This window comes from Ixodes scapularis, unplaced genomic scaffold (assembly GCF_016920785.2).
Source record: "Ixodes scapularis isolate PalLabHiFi unplaced genomic scaffold, ASM1692078v2 PGA_scaffold1__304_contigs__length_218370807, whole genome shotgun sequence".
In the NCBI taxonomy this organism is placed as follows: Eukaryota; Metazoa; Arthropoda; class Arachnida; order Ixodida; family Ixodidae; genus Ixodes; species Ixodes scapularis.
In genome coordinates this window covers 124,297,249-124,319,198 of record NW_024609846.1, presented here as the reverse complement: position 1 = coordinate 124,319,198, position 21,950 = coordinate 124,297,249, and the positions used below count along the sequence as shown (strand labels likewise).

At 45.8% G+C, this 21,950-nt stretch overlaps 1 pseudogene; it reads left to right on the top strand.

Annotated features, from left to right (window-relative positions):
• Positions 1-12,003: 12,003 nt before the first annotated feature.
• LOC121046152 lies at positions 12,004-21,733 on the top strand (annotated as a pseudogene).
• The last annotated feature ends 217 nt before the right edge of the window (positions 21,734-21,950 follow it).

The following is a 21,950-nucleotide window of genomic DNA, read 5'->3' as shown; positions in this document are numbered from 1 at the left end:
ACTATCCGACGGCGGCTACAGGATGCAGCTGCCCCAACTCCCGCATGGAAGGCAGCTGGAGACGACGGCATTTCTGCGTGGTAACCTGCGCGGGAGGCCATACCGGACCCAGGACTTCACCGAGGCACTGGAGGAGTCCATGGGATGAAGCACGTGCTGGGGCTGGGAACCTTCCAGTAGAATCACATGCTGATTGACAGCGCCGAGGCGAAGGAGCGCCTCACTGCATTCAAGGAGCTCACCGTGAAGAAAAGAAGGTGCGTTATAATCGACCCCAACCAGACGGAGGTGACGTTGCGAGTCCACTGGCTGCCTACCTTCGTGACGGAGAGCGAGGTCAAAAGCGCTCTTGCCTCTCTCGGCAGGTTGAAGCATTCTACGCAGGAGAAATGGCGGCATATGAAGTCCACAGCACAACGAACATTCAGGTCCCATGTCAACTCTTGACGACGTCAAGGTTTTCCTGAAGCACGTGGACAAAGTCACGCTTTGCAGTGGTGGACCAAGCACTAGGGAGTATCCAGTAGCTGTGCCGGAAAGTGCATTTGTTGACATAAATGACAAGTGGCGTCACAAAAGGTGTTCGTTGATCCTTAATGTGGACGCGTCGGTTTGTCAGAAATGCCTCAGCCTGTCAGACACTTTGCGAATCCACCAAAAAAGTGCAACAGAGAGAAAACGCAAGTCGAAGACAGCTGGTGTTCGCCTTCAGTATTCTCAGCGAAGTGCTGAAACTGTTGCAGCAGTACGGCGGGCGAACTATGCTCTGAAGAGGTCAAAGAATCGGCTCCTTAACCGGTTTAAACAGCTTTCGGGAGAACTTAAGAAAACTCATGAAAAACTGCACGAGATTTCTGAAGAAGACCTTGCAAGCAAACTTGACAAGCTTCACCTCCCAGGTGCACAGCTAACAGCAGTCAGTGAGTGCATAACAGCAGACGAACAAGAAAAGCCGGCGCTACACTGAAGACTGGCTTTTGACGTGCCTTCTACCTATACACAGCCCCTCAGCATACTGTTTCCTTTCGGACAGTGATGTGCTTCCCCTCCCCTGTGTTACAACAGTTGAAAACGAGCGTGTTGGTTAATAGATACAAACTTGAAAGTATAAAACAGGGAGGACGAAGACGGGAACAGTTCCCGTCTTCGTCCTGTTCCCGTCTTCGTCCTCTCTGTTTTATACTTTCAAGTTTGTATCTGTGTTACAACAGTGCGAAAGTACTTAAGGGGGGACACGGCCGTGAAAATCGAATTTTTTTTTAGAAAAGTCAATTTTGAAAAATCCATTTTGAGGCTCACAAACTTCTGCAGACTATCTCCACGAAGTTTCATTTGTGTCCGCTGCATAGTTATTTTGCTACGTGATATTCTAGACGCGCCGATAATGCGGGAGGATGCGAAGCGGCGCCCCGCGCACGGAGCGCTGCAATGTTTACGTTTTTCACCACGGAGGTGCTTCGCGCACACTAGGCCTTACGAGAAGATCGTACCTTCGTTGGAAAGCTTATCTCTTCTATTTTCTGCACCGATAGTAATCGTCGTTCAAAAGTAAATAAGCGCCCTGGGAGACGTCCGTGAACCCCGTCGGAATTTACGTGTTTTCGCGCTAAAAGACGCTATGCGAACTCTTATTGGCCGAACTAATGAAACGTTGGCTCCTATTGGTCTCTGTACATCACATGCTCTCTAGCTTGGCTAGCTCGCTCATTGTCTGCTAGTTCTCGTTTAGAAGCCTATTCTATCACTTCGTCGGTCTCTACTTCGTGAACTTTTCAGCGAGTTATCTTCGATTTCCTTTCGGCGATAGTTTTGACAAGATGCCGCTGATGAAGCCGCAAACGCGGCAAAGCTTCAATCGCTGCTCGCGATTAAAAAAACCGCGAGGACGCAATGCCGCAACGCGCGCACCCACCGCTGATGACAACGATCTCGTGTCTTCAAGATCATCGCCCGTTCAATCCGAGGCCGCAGCGGCAGTGGCGGCGGCAGTACCCGAAAGTGCTACGCTCTGTGAGTCAAACTTGCTCACCGCTTTTGAGCGGAAGATAAGATTCCTGGAGGAGGCAAGCCAAAGCGATGGGAGCACCGAAGATGCCGAGAGTTCCGGAGAGCCTTGCGGGGATGATGCGGCCAGCTACCGTTTGGTGGATGTGGCTTGTCTGCGAAGCTTGGTGAAAGTTCTGCTGTGCCCGACTTGCCATGGTGGTGATTTAGAACTTCAAGAACATGCCACCGGAACTCACCTGACGTTCGTCGTCGAGTGCCCCACTTCTAAAGCAATCGTTTCAGCGCCGCTCTCGTCGACCATTGACAGCACTAGAAAAACTGAACTTCCTGCGCGCCTCGTAATTGCTGCGCGCAATTGCGGGATCGGTTTCACAAAGCTTACCGAATTTTTTACGGAACTGAATGCCCCTCCGCCAATGCACCTCAAATCGTACCAAAAGATTGCGACGAAGGTGCATGACGCAGCCACGCGAGCGTCAGCTAACGCGATGGCAGAGGCTGCGGAGACGGTGCGGAAGGTGTTGGGAACGTCGGATGACGAGGAGCAGGTGCAAGATGTCTGCGTCAGTTATGACGGGACGTGGCACAAGCGAGGCCATACGTCTCATTTTGGCGTTGGTGCTGTTATTGAACTTGACACCGGTCTAGTTCTAGACTACGCGGTGGTCAGCAACTACTGCCACGGTTGCAGCCTTGGACCGAAGGAGGGCTCCGAAGGGTACAAAGAGTGGCTACAAGAACATGAGTCCAAATGCCAGAAGAATTTCAACGGATCTGCCAATGCCATGGAGGCACACGCAGCGGAGTTGATCTTCAGCCGGTCGGTGGAACTACACAAGCTGCAGTATGTGACCGTGCTTTGTGACGGCAACTCCAAAGCCTTCAACCGTGTTTCTGCACTGCACCTCTATGACAAGGATATGAGCAAAGAAGATTGCATCAACCATATCGCAAAGAGGCTCTACGCGGGAATGGAGAAACTGAAGAAAGGACTGGGAGGACGGGGCAAGCTGACGAACGTTATAATGAAAAAAATGACAAATTACTATGCAAGTGCCCTCAAGAAGAATGCCCCAGATGTGACAGCAATGCAGCGGGGGTCTTTGTAACCCTGCTGCATATGTATTCCACCAATGAAGAGCCCAGACACATGGCGTGCCCCAAAGGGGAAGAGTCGTGGTGCCACCACAACCGTCACCTCGCACTCCAGGCAGCTGGAAAGCCGTCAGTTGCCAAACCTCACCGGCCGGCCTTCTCCAAAGGAGTGGCCAAGGAACTTGTGCCGGTGTACAATCGCTTGGCACAGAAGGACTTGTTGGCCAGATGCTCACGCATGAAGATACAGAATGCCAACGAGTCCTTCAACGCTCTCATCTGGAAGAGGTGTCCGAAGACGGAGTTTGCTTCTCTCCAGACAGTAGAGACTGCAGTAGCCCTTGCAGTCCTAGAGTATAATCTAGGACCAAAGGGCTTTGAAAGGGCCCTGCTTGAAATGAAGATGGAGGCCGGAAGTCACCACAAGTCCCAGGCAGGCAAGGCAACTCTGCACCGACTTGCCAGGTCCCGAGCAAGCGCGCTGGAGTCGTCGAAAGTTGCCCACAAGCGACGCAAGATGGAAGCGGTAGCCTCCGAGAGGAGGGTCCTACCTACGCTGCTGGACAGTTTTAGTGATTTCTCAGAGCCGCTAAAGAAACAACAGTGGTGTGGAAACTTCAAACGCTTTTTTCTCCGTCCCCTTTTTTCTGTATAAATTCTGTTTTAGTCAGCCTATCATTTCGTAATAGGACAAAAGGGAAAGCTCGTTCTTCGCTTTTCTTGACTGAAATTCAATAAGGAATGCGGCCATTAAATGTTTTTTTTACTTTTGAAAATATTTTAAAAAATATTTTAATGTTTTGTCGAAGACATGGGAGGCCAGAAATTAAATTGATTTTTCAGAAGATAATTTTTATAAAAATAAATTACTTTTTGCAAAAAAAAAATTTTATGGCCGCACTCCACAGGCGTTTGACTACATATATTGCGAAAACAAATGTTGGAGATTGCATTAGTTATCCAACGATAGGAAAACTAAACAATGATGGGATGCTGCTGATATAAACCACTGTAACTTGCTTCACAATTCAACTACAGAGCTGAAACTTTGCATAGCATCCTTTATTCTGACCAGTAGTGTACCCTGTAAATTTTATTCATTTCAAGCAAAGGGTTCAAAAGTTTACTATTCTGGGTAGTGTCTCCCCTTAAAGGGGCACTGACACCCCAAAGGTCGTATTTTTTTACTGTCTAAAACGATGCAAGTTGCAGTCATAGACAAGCAAAAAAAACCGCATCATAAAAAAAAATTTTCACGTGCGCGCGCGCCTTTTTATTTTTGGCGTTTGATTCTCCCGCCTCTCGCCTCCTCGCTTCTTTTGATTCATAACGTCAAGAATCATGAAATTTAGAAGCTTTGTAGGTGACATCTCTATAACATTTAATAACGGCAATCCTAAAACATGTCTTTTTAACACAACTGCGAACGCACTACGGCCCTTCCTTTTGAAATACCAAAAATCGGAGTCCGTTGTGGTGCCGTCTCCTGGATTTGTATCCTCCAACGGAAAACAGGCGACAGCGCTCAAAACCGGTCCGCCGGCGCTACCGGCGCTTGCTCCTTTCCTCCTCGCTTTGGGTCGCCATGGCAACAGCAGGGGGTCGTGAAAGAAAGTGGACTCTCAGGACTCCGCAATATTTGACGTCAACGCACCGGCGCGGAGAGCGCGGGAACTTCGAATTCGGTATTTGGAAATTGTTTTTTTACTTCACAAATACTGAATTCCCAAGTTTTGAATTTTGAGGGTAATGTCCTGGCATCGTTTTCAATTGATTCAGATAATAAAAAAAAAATATGATTTTGATGTGTCAGTGCCCCTTTAAGCATGGTGAGAGTTAAATGTGGGTTTGACAAAAGATTTTTTTCAGCGTTCAAAAAGATGGCCACTGTAGTAGTTCAATTTTTTCATTTAGTTTCGCTCGCCACACTAACCAGGTGGCGCCACGAACTGTCACTGCATATCGCTGTAGCCAGGCGGCGCTACACTTCATCCATTGGGCCGTGCGCCCAGGTGGATCTCCCCCGGGGCGGTTGGCCCCCGGGTTGTTTCCCTCTAAATAAACGAGTGCGCGTTCTGACCTCGGCCGATGTAGACGTCCCTTCCTTCCGGGTCGTTCCCGCCTCGGACCCGCCGGTGTTCGCCGCCCCACCTCGGCATGTGAGCCAACATCTTTCAGCAGGCCGCCTCGGCGCTGCTTCTTTTCCTTTCTTTTTTTATTTATTGGGCTCTCCGAATCACAACAGCCACCAAGGACGAATTTCAGCGCTGCGGAATACAGGTTTTTGATGAGATGCAAGTGAGGAAGGAAATGCGGGTTCACTCAAAGTCAATGACCTACAGTGGCTTCACTGATTTCGGGATGATGTGGAGGCCAGTGATGACCTGGCAGACCATGGACTGGTTTTTACCTTCCGCACGTTTGGTGACCATTACTCCCAGCCTATTGCTGTGTTTGCAAGCAAAGACCCCATAAAAGGCAAAGTAATTGCACAGCTTGTTTTGAAGGCAATTTTTCTTCTTGAAGAAGCTGGTGCATTAGTCGATGGTCTGGTGTGTGATGGGGCAGCGACAAACCGTTTAATGTGGAAAGAGTTCGGAGTGACTGGAGCCCTGCATAACACTAAGCACTTTTTCATGCACCCTGTTGATGACAAGCGTAAAGTTTTTGTTTTTTCTGATGCTCCACATCTCATGAAATGTGTGCGCAACCGCTTGTATGCCGAAAATGTTTTGTATTCTAATGGTGAGCGCGTTCGTTGAGCACACTATGATAAGCTTTTTGAGGAGGACGTGAAGCAGCCTGCATATTTACGTGTCTGCCCCAAGATCACACATGCACATATCAATCCCTCAAACACTGAAAAAATGCATGTAAAGCTGGCCAAGCAATTGTTTAGCCGAAGTGTAGCCAAAGGGCTAGAGTACTACTCTAGCAAAGGTGTAGAGGGGCTTGAGAATGTCAATGGTACAGTTGAATTTTCTTTGAAGTTCAATAACCTCTTTGACGTCCTCAATCGCAGTCACCCAAAGAAGGCGTCAAAGTAGGGAGCAAGGACTTGAGAGTTCTCGCTTCTTCATTGCATTGGCTTAATAAGTGGGAGATGGAGGTGGTGTCTGGAAAGATATCTCGTGCAACTTTCCTGACTGAGCAGACTGCACAGGGTCTTCGTGTGACAATTTTGTCTGCTTTGGAACTTCCACGATTTCTGCTTAAGGACTGCGAATTTAGCTTTCTTTTGACGGGAAAGTTCAATCAAGATGTGTTAAGAGCGTTTTCTTGGGACCATCAGGCAAGCAGGTGGTCAGGACGATCATCCCTCTATGCCCACTTTCCTACAGCTGTTTAACATGCTGTCAGTCTACAGTATGATCAAGCCACCAAAATTTGGAAACTGAAGTGAGCAGCTCTCAGAATAGGCGTGTGCTAACCTTAACTGATATGAAAGAAGTGTTCCAAGATAGCAGCAAGCAACAGACGCAACTTCAAAACCTTAAACAAAAAATAGATGGCTTAGTTGCTACCGAAGTAGAATGTACACCTCACCAGAAACAGTTCACTGCATCATTTACTATCTGGCTGGATTTATGTGCCAAAAGCTCCTCAAGTGTACGACCTGCCCAACATGCCGAGGAAGTTTAAGTCAGGAGACAGCACTTCACGCTCAACCGGAAAGCATCCTTGTCCAGTGTAAGACTCGAGGCAGGCTTTTGCACCCAAATCGTATAGTCTTCTGGTTACTGAAAGCAGCAGAAATAGAATTTGAAAAGCATGCCACTTGCAGGAATGCCTATGAACTGACTATTGAAAATCTCTTGGAAAACTACAGATTCGCATTTCCATGTGTTGACCACAAAGAGGACATCATGGCCCAGTTGCTGCATCACTACATCGCCATGAGGATGCGGCAGCTTTGTAAACAAAAAAAAATCTGAAATGAAGAACAAAACGCAGCAGCTGCGGAAGATTGCAAAGCCGTGTAAAGTCCAAGCTGTTTTTTGTGATACTTGCTTCCTATGATAAATTCGCTTGTGAAATAAATTGTCAAAAACACTATTTTGTTGTCGTTGCTCAAGAAAAAAAATATGAATCAACATCTCTGGACAGGCAATACTCCTATCAGTACTCCCACAAAAGAACTCACAAAACTTGAGAAGGAAAAAAATGTTCACTGACTGACTGCAATGTTTGGGTTCTAGCTCACATACTAAACAAATGTCCACTAGCTGGCTCTAACAGTGGAGGGGTATACTGTGCATAGATTTAGTGCGCTACGAAGTTTGAGACAAAATACTCTAACTGTTTTCGCAGCACGAGAGTCTGCAGTGCGGTTCTACTGCCGTGAACCCTCTACTTCACTGGGCTTAAATTTTGTGCATGTGACATGTGAAACATAGTATTGCACAGGACTGATTTCAATGCACTCGCCTGTGCTAGACTTTTGTTTTAATAATAACTTTTATTCTTTTTTAACAATACAGAAAGTCGGGTCCGTCAAAGCTTGTACGAAGTGGCCCAGCAGCCGCGAATAGTTATCTACACCAACGCTGCCATTTCCGTTAAAAAACAAAACAACAACAATACATCAATGACAAGTTCACTCACTTAGAAAATACACATAAAAATAAAGCAAGAAAGAGAAAAAGGATACTTCGTTTTCTCATTACCAGAACCAAACGGTTGACATACAAAATATCACGCCCACCGAAAAAACGGGAACGTTCTCTTTCTATCAGAACCAAAAATAAAACAACTTTTAATCGTAAGCATTTAAAACAAAACAATTTTGCCTGTCAATACAACAGATAAAAATTACACACATCGACGCGAATCATTCATTCAGAAGCTGTGTTTTATCGAACAACAATAATAATACATACTTTAATCGTACCCTGGATGGGCTGACCCCAGCACCGTGAACCCAGGCCCAGGCGCAATGCCCAGGCGTACATTCCGCAAAGAGACAGTCATGCCCATGTCGCAGTGGCTAAAAAAAGCCTCAAATCTCCTTCAGCAAAAAAAAAAAAAAAGATATAGGTCGTTTACATACGTGGCGCAATATTTATCGCCGTCGTTGCCACCGCAATGACCGCGGCAACAATGGTCCTAAACGGCCACCTCGGACACCAGCATGCCACCTGCCGGGAGTTTCACAAAGCCCGAGCAAAAATTTTCCGCCTCGGCGCGCGTCGTTCAGACACCTTTCTCTGCTTCAACCGTGTGCCCCGTACCGGAGTCACCCTGCTTTGCTCTTTAGAAAGCACAAAATATTAACTATGCAAAATGTTGTAAATAAGAAGTTATCTTTATTGATCTATAATCAGGTGAAATTAGAACCAACTGCCTTTTTCAGTATGTATCGTCGGAAAAATCATCCATACAATTTTCGGCACACAAGCTACAGAAAGCAAAAAATATGCACAAACTATGACATGCAAAAATTAGATGATCAAATACCTGTACTTCTAAATGAACACCCTGATCTCGTGACCATTATTCAAAGAGCTGTGTCTATACAAGCTTTAAAGAAAAATATAAATGTTCATTTATTGTCCTTTCAAAAGTAACATGTGTTTTTTTTTTTTTTTTGTATTTTTTGTGTAGTGATTCTTTGTAGGTTTATAGAAATTCTTTTGTAGAGATGGCTGCCTGGCTGTACTATGTTGTGTGGCCCCTTTGCTTACCGTGTTTGTGCAAACATAAAAATTGATGTGCATCACTTTTTTTATTGTAAGGGACAATCTGATTTTAGTTCCTTGGTTCTTTTTGTCTTTGTATAGGGCATAGGCGTAGACTATGGGAAAGCATCGGGGCTCGTGCCCCCCCGGGCCATGATCCTTATTGAGACGCTGTTTATGTACCATGTAACGAGCTTGCTCTCCAAGTAGACTTAGATCTTGTGGCGAACGACGTAATCAAACAAACACCTGTCAGAAAAATCGCATTTCATGCTGCAGGATAACCTGTGTAATTGCCGCATCTGTAAAACTCCCTTAATACATACCTGTTTGACCAAAGTGTTTGCTTGGTTGAGCCTCTATTCGTTTGAACAGCGCTTTGTGCGTTGTCTTGTTAATGAGCATTCAACCTGATATTCTGCAGCCGCAGGCTTTATTTCCATGTAATAAAAAAAAAAGACCCGAGCCGAGTGGATTACTGCTTCACAAGCACAGGGTAGTGTGGGTTCTACCCCTTGCAACTTCGCAGCTGGCACAAGCATTTTGTTTTCCAGCTTTGTGCTCGCCGGCGCATGCGCCATGGTACCGGCGATGAACACACGGCTACGCTTGCACGGTGATTGACAATAGGAGTTTTCGTAGACTGCGTTTTCCCCTCCGCTAAGCCCTCCGCAACGAGAAAGCCACTACAGCGCCTGCATGCCGACGGCCTCAGCTGTAGAGTTCCGGGTATCGTAACGGGTTGAGGAAGGCATTGCGTGACGGCGAAAACTATCTACAAAAACTCACTATTGACACAGAGCGACGGACACATGGCGATATATGTACGCTGTAAAATGTACCCCCTAAAATAAACTACTGATAATTGCCGGTGTAAAAAAAAGCTGCGCCAGCCGCCCCGCCCCCCCTTCCCTCCCCGGGAAAATAGAAAGTCTACGCCGCTGGCATAGAGTGTTTCTTTGCTGTTTATTGGGTTTTATGTTTGATCTGTCATGATCAAGTAGTTTTCATCCCCTGTGAGACTTTTATTTTGTCTGGTATGCTGGATGGTCTGGCCGGGGAGGGGGGGCTGTCGCCTTGTCAGGCATGCCGATGCCTTTTTTGGCGGCCCCCCAGAACACTGTATTCCGCACGGTTGTCTGAATAAACTTTGATTTGATTTGAAGTGGCCAAGCCAAGCCGCGCCCGCAGTCACCACGAGAGAAACAGAAGCAAGACGAGCAGCGAGAACCTCACAATGCCCCCGTCTAGCGTCTTGTTGAACAGCCATGTTTTAGGTGGTCTTTCATGAAAAGAAATCTATGATCTTGTGACGTGCCATGCCGAGCGATGCCTTGCGAGAAATCAATTATCGCTCGATGATCAAGAAGATCAAATGCGTCACGCAACTGAAAAATTGCTCTTCAGGTGTCGTTCGCGTCATGGACTGCTTGATATAGCAAACCTGAGCAGTGGAGTTTTCAAACAAGTTTCGGTTCGAGGAAGGAGATCTTGATGATCTCGTGCACAATCTCCTGATGCCGGAGTTCGTGACCAGCAGTCAGGACGTAGTCGTGCCGGCCGCGAAGCACTGTGCTTGACACTTCGGAGGATCGTCTACCCAAACTGATGGTACGACCCTGAGCGAGTCTTCGGAAGATATGCATCAGCAATGTCCAGCGTGACTTCCCAACTGCTGCGGCGCATCTCTCAAACTTTTGGCCACCTTCTGATCAAATGTAACAACCACGAGTGGCTCACGCCTGCCAGGATGGTGCAGTTTTCAAATATAGGTCGGCTTCCAATTCTTTTTCCGGTTGCAGTGTCAAAATATGAACTTTCAAGTACTGAGACCTCGATGGGCTTTTAAAGAACCCCAGCTGTGGTCTAAAGTAGGTAATTGGAAGTCTTCCAATCCGAATCGTGATATACTTTCCTGGCATCTGGGTATCGAAACATGCATGGAATTGTTGTTATACAGTTGGCTTTCTTCATTTTGCTGGCACTACACATGGAACAGACTGTCTTTTAAACAGTGCTCGATACCTAGTGCATGCAGTCCAGCTTTTATAGTTCTGGTAAACAGACAAATGCAATATTTTCACTGCCAGTGGCTCACTTACACCTGCCAGTTAGCTATCCCAATTTCAAGCATGAGTAATATGTACTAGCTATCCCAATTTCAAGCATGAGTAATGTGTACAGAAGAAAATACAAAAGATAACACCTAAAGGGAGAAAAATAAAACACATAGGCTTATACCCGTGTCACACAGCATTATAAAGGTCCTCTTCACTAAATGGGCTTTTCTATGAAGGATCTTCTATTAAAGGGGAAGTAGCTACACGACACGTAAAAGGCATGCTCGAGTGATGTTTATTGCTTTGGTGCTGACAACCAATAGACGAAACCGAAACTAACAAAAAATATTACAGCAATTTTTTTTTTTTTTTGCTTTTTAAGCCATTGTCAGTTGACTATATTAATAGTAGGAACAGGCTTAAAGTGAATGTAAAGGCAACCGAGATATTTTATACCAGTATTTTATGTGTGAGCACATTGGCAGAAATCTTTATGTCTGTCTGGCAACCATATTTCCGCCGCTCGTTGTTTTTCCTTATTCTTACTCTACTGATTTTCTTCCTCTTTTTGCCTCATTCCCTGTGCTTTTGCAAGAGTTTCAATTTATTCACGCATATATTGGACAAAAAAAAAACGCAAACAATCTAGGATGGATTTTCATTGCGCCGAGGCAATGCGCCTCATGCAGGCACGTTTCAGCCGGTACCCGGCACTAGAGATAGGTTTCACTCTTCGAGAAGCGAGAGAGAAGTTGAGAAGACGGCACCCTTTGCCAACTCTTTCACGATTGCCACTTTTGACGCGCAAAGCGTAAAGCGGATCGAACACAGGCTCTGGTCCAACCAGAGGGGCAAGAGCTGGTTTCAGACAACCTTGCTGCACCTTGGCATCCAGAACTTCAAAGCGTGCTTCCGGGTTATGCGACGCACCTTTCACTACCTGGTCGACGTGTGCCGCCCAACGATGGAAGGAACAACAACCAACATGCAGACCCCCATCAGTGTTGAGAGACGTGTGGCAATTGCCTTGTACAAACTATGCTCAACAACCGAGGACAAAGAAGATAGGCCATTTCATTAGCGTAGGTCGCTCAACCGTCAATATTGTGTACCGCAAGTTCTGCGGTAGGATCGTGGCCAAGCTGGAGAAGTCAACAGTGACGATGGTGCGGCAAAGCGAACTCCACAACCCCATTTTGGAGTTCGAGACGGTGTGTGGCTTCCCAAGCGCCACCGGAGCCTTGGACGGCTGCCACCTGGCAGTGTCACCGCCGAAATATCAGGATTGCGACTACCGGAGCTACAAGGGATGGTAAGTTGCCAGTCAGCCCATTTATTTATTCAACATTTTTTATGCCTAGGATGTGTACACGTTGATTCTATTCAACTCATCAAAACGAGAATGTTTAATGAGCAACTGCGAGAGTTGCTCATTAAACGTTTCTTTTTCTCTTTGAGGGGGAAAGCGGGCAGGTACAGTGAAGTTGACCCTGGAGTGTTTTGTTTTTTTCAAGGGCGCGGGGAACGCCAACAAAAGACTCGGCTCACTGGCCACCTCATTACCATGTGATGCAACTCATACTATTCCTATTCATTTTTTTTTTGCCCTCTCTCTGCATTTTTTTATGTGTATACCGTATTTACTCGCACAATGAACGCACTCACGTAATGAACGCACCCCCCAAGTCGGCTCTCAAAATTTTGACTTTTTTTTTTTTTTCACTCGCGTAATAAACGCATTTCCAGTTCCGATGTCAAAATTTTTACCCCCCCCCCACTTTCCTATCCTAGTGCAGGGAGGTCGCGAATGCATGGGCAGCGTGGGCGAACAAAATGCCTTGCAAAAGACGTTAAAATAATTCGCTAAAATCCAACAAAAGCAAAAAAAATTTTTTTTTTTTTTTTTTGCACAGCGCAGTCTGGATTTTGGGCTCGCGCGCCGCCGCGCGCCGCCGCGCGCAAGAATGTAAGAAAGAGAAGCGGAGAAGCGCTCTCAGCGAACAAAACAGCTTGCGAAAGGCGGCAAAAAGAAAAAAAAAACGAGGATCTGAGAAAAAAAGAAAAAGAGGTGCTTTCTCTTCTTTTTTGCACAGCGCAGTTTGGTTACGGGGGGGTCGCGCGCCGCGCGCAAGGAGATAAGAAAGATAAGCGGAGAGCCTGCCTCCTCTTTTACTACCTCTTTTCCGCCCCAGTCTCAGGTTTACAATCATGTTCAAAATAAGAAGTTACTTCGATTTTTTGGGAAAAAAGTGTGTTCATTCTGCGAGTAAATACGGTATAAAATACTCTTATTTATCTAATGGCTTTTTTTGCATTTCTTTTTTTTAATTTTACTTATAGTTTCGGTTTGAAGGTTAGAACACCCCATCGCTAGTGACACCAATAGGTGTTTGTTTTTCCTGGGAGATCATGTGTGTGATGCGAGTAGGAGGATGTGAAAATGGGACATTTTCATCAAGTTTGCCAACATCTTGTTTCAATCAATGCGTCCAAGAAAAGCCTGGGGAAACCGCAACATGCTGGGGTCGACCAGCAACACCGTTCCGTGGCAGCAGCGGTGAGCGGGATTTTGCTCTTTGTCCTTCAGACTCGTGAAGCAAGTTCTGAATATTTTCATGGCAACCTCGTTTGCTAGTGTTCTTATAGCCAACTTTGCTTGTTCTACCTACTTTTTTGTTTGGAAATGTTGCCGCCCGCCCGCGTTAGGGCAAAAGCTTGCCGTGCGGTGCACACATTGCATTATAAAACGCTTTCCTATTAACAAAGTGTTCAGTTACACACGGGAGGTGGAATGTCTGAACAAAGTTACATTTTGAGTTTAGACATGACTTTCGACACTCTGCTGGGTGATTTCAGATAAGATCGACCAAAGGGTAGCTGGTCGACAGTTTTAAATCAACCAATGTTTTTATATCCTATTTTCTAGTGTCTGGTATAAACAGATCCAAACTTAGTTTTGATCAGAAAAAAAAATATTTGGGGACAGGAAAAATCGTAACGCATGAAGGGTGGACAGTTGCATTAAACGCACTGATGGAGGGGGCACGTTTGAGGGTTAATAAGTACAGGGTGAAACAAGGAGACGGCAGGCTCTTTAAATCGACCGGAAAATTCGGTTTCTTAACCTATCGCGCTACGACTTTCTGCAGCGTTGCCCACAGATGGTGCTTTTTTTTTTTTTTTTTTTTTTTTGTAAAATTTGCGAAGAGCGAATTTACCTGAGGAAAAAGTAAAGAAAGAAAAAGGCTTAGCTCCTATGGAAACTCAGCGACGCACCCGGTCTTCAAACAACGCGGCGCCGCTTCGCACGCGAGACAAGAGATGGCGCAAGCGGTCGCGACGCCAACTGCCGCCAACGAACGAGCAGACGACGCCGAGAGCCGGCCCTTTTGCAGACAAGGGACTGCAGTTCCTTGCTGTTACCGCGCCTGTCTTTTTGGTTTCTGCGACTGTCGCCGCCTGCGGAACGCGCGCCGCTTTTGAGTCGAAAAGATCGTCTGCTTTGGCTCTCTGCGCCGTATGTTCGTTCGTTGCGCCACACTGATCTCTATGTCTATTTGCTGGATCGCGTTTGACCAGCTCCTCCTATGAACCGGAATGCGGTCACTGGCGGCCATCTTTAGGTAGAGTTATATCATCTCTAGCCATCATAGTAATATGGCGGACAGCGCAATGGCGGCAGGCTGCCATAAAATAGCCGTAGATCTAGTACACTGTACCGTGGGTGACATTTCGTGCTTGATTGAAGTTGTTCGACGAAGCAGATACTTGAAACTCGGTGTGAACGGTAGCCTCATCTTTGAGGACCCGGCAAAAGTTCTACGAAAGCGCAACACCGGGGGAAAGCAGCGCAGCTCGCATCAAAAGCAGACTCCGTACCGTCGTCTGCTTTCGATGCTTCTTTCGATGCGACTTTTGATACGTGATGTGCTCCTTTTCTCCCGGTGCTGCGATTTTGTGAAACTTTTACCCAGTCCTCAAAAACCGGACTACTGTTCACGCCGGGTTTTAAAAACATGTTTCGTCAAATAATTTTAATTAAGCACGCAATATCACCCACGCTATTTTGACCGCAGCCTGCCAACCTACCTGCCAAAACGCTATCTGCCATGGATGGATGATAGCGGCTGCAGCAGCTTACACTGGCTAGAGGTGATATAACTCTACCTAAAGATGGCCGCCAGTGACCGCATTCGCGGAGCGGGCAGACGCGATCCAGCAATTGTCATAGAGATCAGTGTTGCGCCATCTCTAGTGTCCCGTGCGAAACGGCGCCGTGTTGTTTGAAGACCGGTGGCGTCGCTGCGTTTCCATAGGAGCTAAGCCTTTTTCTTTTTTTACTTTTTCCTCAGGTAAGTTCGCTCTTTGCAAATTTTACCAAAAAAATGGACCATCTGTGGGCAACGCTGCACAAAGTCGTAGATTTTCCGGTCGATTTAAAGAGCCTGCCGTCTCCTTGTTTCACCCTGTACAACGGTAACATTAGGAGAATTCTAATACTTTTTAAACGCAAACTATGGGTACAGCTTGCTTGTAATATAAAAAAAAATATTTATTTAAATTTTATTTATTTTTCTACAAATTGCCAAACATGCCCGCTCAAACAACAAATGGCAAAATTTGGAGGCTTTTGTATTAATGAAATAATTTAAACATTATCATATAATTTGCAGATAATATTCTACTTATATATGGCTATTATTTAAAAAATAAGTAAGGTATCTAAGTGATACGATAGTCGTGATATATTTTTGCAAACATGGGAAAAAAATCAAACAACGAAAACTTCCAATGCCAATAAAAACAAAACACCACCTTAGATTTTTTTTTTTTTTTTGAGTACCTTGTACTTTATTTTGGCATTTATTTTTAATGAAAACATGTTGCATTATTTTATTGAGAAAGAAGAAACAACTTCCTAAAGTAGGGTCCTTTTTCAAAGCCTACACTTAGCAGTGCCCTATACAAGAAGTAACTCTGAGTTCCAGTTTCATGAAACTAACGCACATCTTTTATATATTTTTATTCAGATGAGGCCATTGATAACTATAGAAATCGTTCACAAACTAAAATTGAGGAGAAACTACTGTGTACAAAGAGCTATCATATTACGAACTAGTGATCCGAGAAAAGATCCTGCAGCCATAGGCCACTGGGAACTTTGTTTAATTTATTTTCCTACGGCACCATATGCTCCTCTCTCTTACCCTCCAGAGCCGTAAATGTAGAGAGTTTGGCCATTCGTTGGGAAATATAGGAGACAAATGAGGAGGCGCCATTGGCCGAAAGCGGGCTGGGCGTGTTCCAGGGCGTCTTCAGAAAGTTGAATGTGACCAACCAGAAGCCGGAAATAATACCCTGGCGGTGGTCGCGAGAAACAAACCTGATAACTGCATTGGAGTAACTCTCAATGGCTGAAAATATGGTACACGTGACGTTTCAATCACGTTAATCCAAAATGATGGTGGAAGAGTGAGACTAGCGGAACAATCGACATGATTCGTAGGCCAAGCGCCCAGGGCCGGGAATCTGCTGTCCGAACGGTCACACTCTGTCTGCGCAAAACAGATTTGCGTGGCGCCTTCGTTTCTTACATCTTTCTGCATGATCATGATCAAAACAACACGTGTACCCTATTTTCAACCACAAAGAGTTACTACACTTCACTCTTACGCGCTTATTAAGACCATATACGAACATAGACTTTTGAGCAGAACTGTTTGCCGCTACCACCGCTAGGGGATTCTTTTCGGCTTCTGGTTGGTCAAGAGAGCATGCCAAGCCCTCTTTCTGACTCTGCCGCACGCCCCGACTCTGCCTGCACCTCCCATTGACCAAACACTCTACATATATGGCCCTGTTACCCTCTAACTACATCTATCTCTCTTATATATATCCCCGACTTACATCTAGAATAAAAACATATTCAAGCATTCCCTTCCTGCGTGATTGTGTTCTGTGGCTAGCAACAGTCATTTCCTCGCAAAGGTCACGATTATGGCGCAATAGTTGACGGAAGTAGCAGGCGACGCTCGTCGCTAGTTCTGGCAAAATGGCCGATACAGTCTTTTTCACATTTCCCCGCTCGCTGTCAAGGATGAGGGGGTTCGCTTCAACCAGCAAAATATGGCTGCCAATGCCTGTTTACTGAGCAGTCGTGCCTGTCGCCACCCCACTCACTGGCTTTGCGGGCGATAATATCAGGCAGAAAGCAGAACCTCCAAATACTCGAGCTCCGCCTAAATACAATAGAGCGTAAACACTGTCGCCATGTTAACCTAAGAAAGGTTAACATGGCGACAGTGTTTGTGTTTTAGATAAGGAAAAGCATGGCATGTGGTATGAGCTGGATCCTTACACGAGGTGCAAGGCGAGCCCTGAGAAACTGTCTGCTGCCCTAGAGTATGTTACGAAAGACGAGTTGCAATGTTCGCACCAAGGTCCCAACCAGAAGACGTAATCTCTGTCATGCTCGACGGGGAGAAAACGTTTGTGCCAAAGCGCTTCCTGACACGCTAAATTCGAGAGGCCTTCCGTGTATAAAAAGACAAGCATCCCAATTCCGGCGTTGGGCAAACCAAATTTTATTCCTTGTGGCCTAGATGGGTCAAATGTATTCCACACCAAGAAGTGTGCATTTGTGTGCACTGCGCCAATTATTACCTTTGAATTGCTGCTGTACAAAATGTTACAGTCAACACTAGTGAAATGAACTCAGCATTTCTGTGCGATCCACTCACAAGTCTGTGTCTTTAAGGGGACTGTGATTACTGCCCAATAGGCCAGTCTCTTACACTCGAGGAACTTCATACCCCAGAGGATGAAGAGATTGCGCTTACAACATGGGAGTCCGGCAACCTTGTGAAACAAAAAAAAAAAAGAAGAAACATTGGATTTTGAGACTTTCTTAAAAGTCGTTCAAGTAACAGTTGAAAGTTGGATATTTCACGACCATATCCGACACACACAAGATAAAGCGATCTACGATGAAAAGCAGCTGCATGCAATGCGAGAGCATTGTCTTTCATTTTGACTTTGCTGAAAACTGGACCATTGTGCTTCCTGACAAAGTTAAAGCTTACCACTGAAGAAACAAAAGCTACGACAATTACATGTGCAGTGTCAAGAAAATCTACAAACGGCGTTGCTATCATCAGTGAGGGCCTGCGTGACGACATCGCTCTCACGTGCTTGGCTCTAGAAAACGTTAGAGTGGGTTGAAGACAATGTTGCGACATACTCGCACGTGACGTACGTAAGTGAGGGAGCCGCCAGTCATTTTAAGAAATGCTACCAGCTTCACCAGTTTGCACAGAATGATTGCCCACAAGCCCAGTGGTTCTTTTCTGCATCTGGACATAAGAAAATGCATGCGACGGAGTTGGCGGACTGGTCAAGTGGTAGTGGTCTCGCAATGTTTGTGCCGTATACTGTCGCTGCATGATATCACACCCAAAGTATATAATACATTCTGTATTAAAACGTAGTTGGGTGCCGTAGATGGCCCTCCCAGATTTCCCTTCAGATATAGTTTAAGTTAATAATTGCTACTCATTGTGTTTAAAAATTTAAAGTTTTGACAAACATCTTTTTGTTTCAGGTGTACTGCATCAGCTCTGTAGCAGACGATCCTGCAAGGGCTGCAATGCAGAACGTCATTCAATTTAACGGGTATTTCGGCTGCTCATGGTGCCTTCACCCTGGAGTCAACATCAATGGTAAAATAACAAAACCTTAAAGTTGTATTAGTAAATGACTAATGACTTTATTCGCCCGTTCTTACAGGGTGCGTTAAGTATACCATAAGCGGAGAGTAAGGCAAGACCGCAGCGAGCGTGGGATGATTCAGGACATGTCGACAGCAGCAGCAACGCAGCGCATCGTCAGTGGGATGAAAGGGCCCTCGCCACTGCTCAATGTGCCAGGGTTTGACATCATTGGGAGTTTTAACCCCGACTATATACACCAACTCATGTTTACAAACAAACCGGAGCGTCCGGAGCGCCCCTAGCGGAGGCCACCGGCGCCGCGCATGCGCGATGGGGGTGTGGGCAAAAAGCTCGCCGTCGCCCATAAACAAACCATTGAAATGCGATGTTGTCGGCGCCGGTGCGAGTCCCCGCGCTCTTTTTCGCGTTGGAACTGTTGATTCCACGTCCTCCTAACGATGTCTGACTACTTGAGCAGCGTCAGCGAAATTAACGAGGCTCGTTACACCGCAAAACTTCGCGTGAATCATCTGACATGCGGCGATTCATTCCGCGTGGACCCCGCAGAACGTACGCTAAAGCCTGATTCGCATGATGAGATTTCGCTCGCAATTTTCAGTAGCGACGTCGCTCGAACTGCAAAAGCGTGAACCGTAGCTGAGATGGTCGACGTCGATACTGAAAATCGCAAGCAGAATCTAACCAAGTGAATCAGGCATAACAAGTCGGTGATGGCCACTGGTAACAATGATCAATATCTCCTTGTATCTACTGTTTACGTCGAGCCTGCTTACCAACCTTCAAACTTAAGTATTTTAAGGCCTGCACTTAATTCTTATCGCTTGCAAGTACCGGGCTCGCGTTTGGTCCACGGGCCGGTGTCCTCTAAAAGAGCAGACGACAAGCAGGAACGTTTGAAAGAGCAGACGACAGTTCGAACGATTAGGCGACCGTTTGAACTTGAAGACGCACTGAACGTAGTCCGCAGGTGGTCCATACAACTTGACGGTTTTCCGGAGTTCATTTTGGAACAAAACAAATAAATCTGATGACCAGTATCCGTGAATTCAACCCAAAGTGCTTCCCGCCCAAGCAATCGTGGTCCAACGGCGTCTGGTTTTCCCTTTTCACTGGACATATCCGCGTTCTCGGACGAACCGAGCGCATGAAAACTGACCTTCAAACCTTTCTCGACACTTTTGGTTCGGCCCCAGACCCGGCGTTTTGACGAGAGGCAGGTTTTTGTCTGGTTCCTTTCAAAACAACGCAGGAATACACGTCTGGCATGGGGACTTCTGCCCACAGCCCCAGACCGGAAGTGCGACCGACGCGCCACCACCGCGCCGTGACGTAACAGAGATGAGTTCGTGTATACATTGTGCGTTACTCGGGGTTGCTCGCCAATTTGCCAAACTCTGGTTCGCAGGAGTAAAGGAAGAGTATTACATTGGCGATCAGACGAATCAACAAGCGGCTATGTGGCCTCAAACCACCACAGTGCATCAACAGACCTCCATGAGCACTGAAGCTTAGGAGATACTGGAAAGCCGCCAAATGGCAGTGTTGGGTTTTTTACTACTGCTTGCCATGTTTAAAACACGCACTGCACGAGACATACTACCAGCATTTCGAGCTGTCTGTCACGGCCCTGTACCTCTTATGCAAGACTGAGGTAATGTTGGACGATGTGAAGATCGGCACGACAAAAATGATAGAGTTCGTGGTCATGATGGAATACCTCTATGGTGAGCCACGGATGACGTCAAATGTCCACACACTCCTGCACCTCCCGAAAGCTATTTTACTACACAGTCCGCTCTGGGCATTGTCGTGTTTTCGCCTCGAATCCAACATGGGTCACATTTTGAAGCTTGTGTCGTCTTTCAACGGCGTACCACTCCAGATCCTTTCGCGATGTCTCCTTCGGAACAACTTCTTCCGGCTGAGGAACATGTCCTCTGACCAAGTTCAAGATTACCTACAAGTGAAGAAAGACATGTGAAACAGATTGCAACTGCTTGGCAAACCTAGGCAGGTGACCGAGTATGTGTGTCAGCTCGTGAGAGATTCCACATCTCACTGGGTCCACCAAGTTGTCGAGCATGACCGGGTGTGGGTCGACGGTCATGATATTCACAGCTTGGAATATAGGGCACCCTCTAAACGAGACTCGGCTGCTTTCAAGCTGGGGGGTGTGTACGTAAGGGCAGAGCAGATTCTGTCCGCTACAGGTGTGGACGGCCGCCACGTCTACATCATGTCGCGTATGTACGACGTGACCGACTTTGGAAATGCCAGTCAATTGAAAGTGGCCAACAAGCAACCTGAAAAGAGGCTGCATAAGCTTTGCCAGTCTCTGCATCCTTGTATGTACTTAGATGTTAATAATACAATATTTTTGTCGAGCTTCGCAACAACTATGAGTGGTCATAGTTATACATATTTTTGGCAAAGTCGAACTCTTGACCTGCTTCTTCTCCCACCGTTTTCAGTCTAGAGAGTGTTCATTCTTCGCAGTTGACCTGTAAATCATTTTACTTGTATATTTACATTCTTTGGGGCTTGTTAGGTATTTGACTGCAAGTATCGCTACATAGCCTTTGGTCCCGATTCTTTTTGGCATTTTGCTTTTGCATTTGTTGCCTTTTTTGTGCCTTGGTCTAAAGCTCAAGATGTTATCTGTGCATAAATGTTAATTTCACAGCCATGTATTGTCAATAGCAATTTGTACGAAGAAGTAGTCTCAAATGTTTTCAACTACAATTACCTTTGTGACATGAGTTTTTCATTCTTTTGTTCAACAGAAGCTTGGTGCTTAAAACTCAAAGCTCTTTCAAACTTTGCACTTCTAGCCTCAAGGCATTTCAAAATAGAAAAAACTTTGGCTGCACAACTTTCCTGGAGAAGACCAGATATCTCTTCTAAACTTCTTCAAGTAACAAGGAAAATGGTATCACCTGTACTGCCATTATATTCAAAGCCTCGAATCTTTCATTATTCATTAAAACATATCTTTGAAGCCGGCCCATTGTTAAATCCTTCTTCTAGGCCAATATCTATCACCAGTGTGTCATGTAAACTCATGAAACACATCATATGCACGCAGATCCTTCTGTGCCCCCTAACCAACACGGTTTTAGAAAAAATCACTCATGCATTATGTAACTATTCGAATTCATTACTGATCTTCATGCCAACACTAACGACGGTCACTAAAACGTCAACTTCATAGATTTTGCCAAAGCTTTCGATTGTGTTCCTCACAGTCGACTTTTCTAAAAAGTATCAAGTATCCGTATTGAGCTGTGCGTTCTTGACTGGATGACTTCTTTTCTTTCCAGTGGAACTAAATCAGTAAAAATAAATAAACCCTTTTTTTATCAATATCCAGCAACATCTAA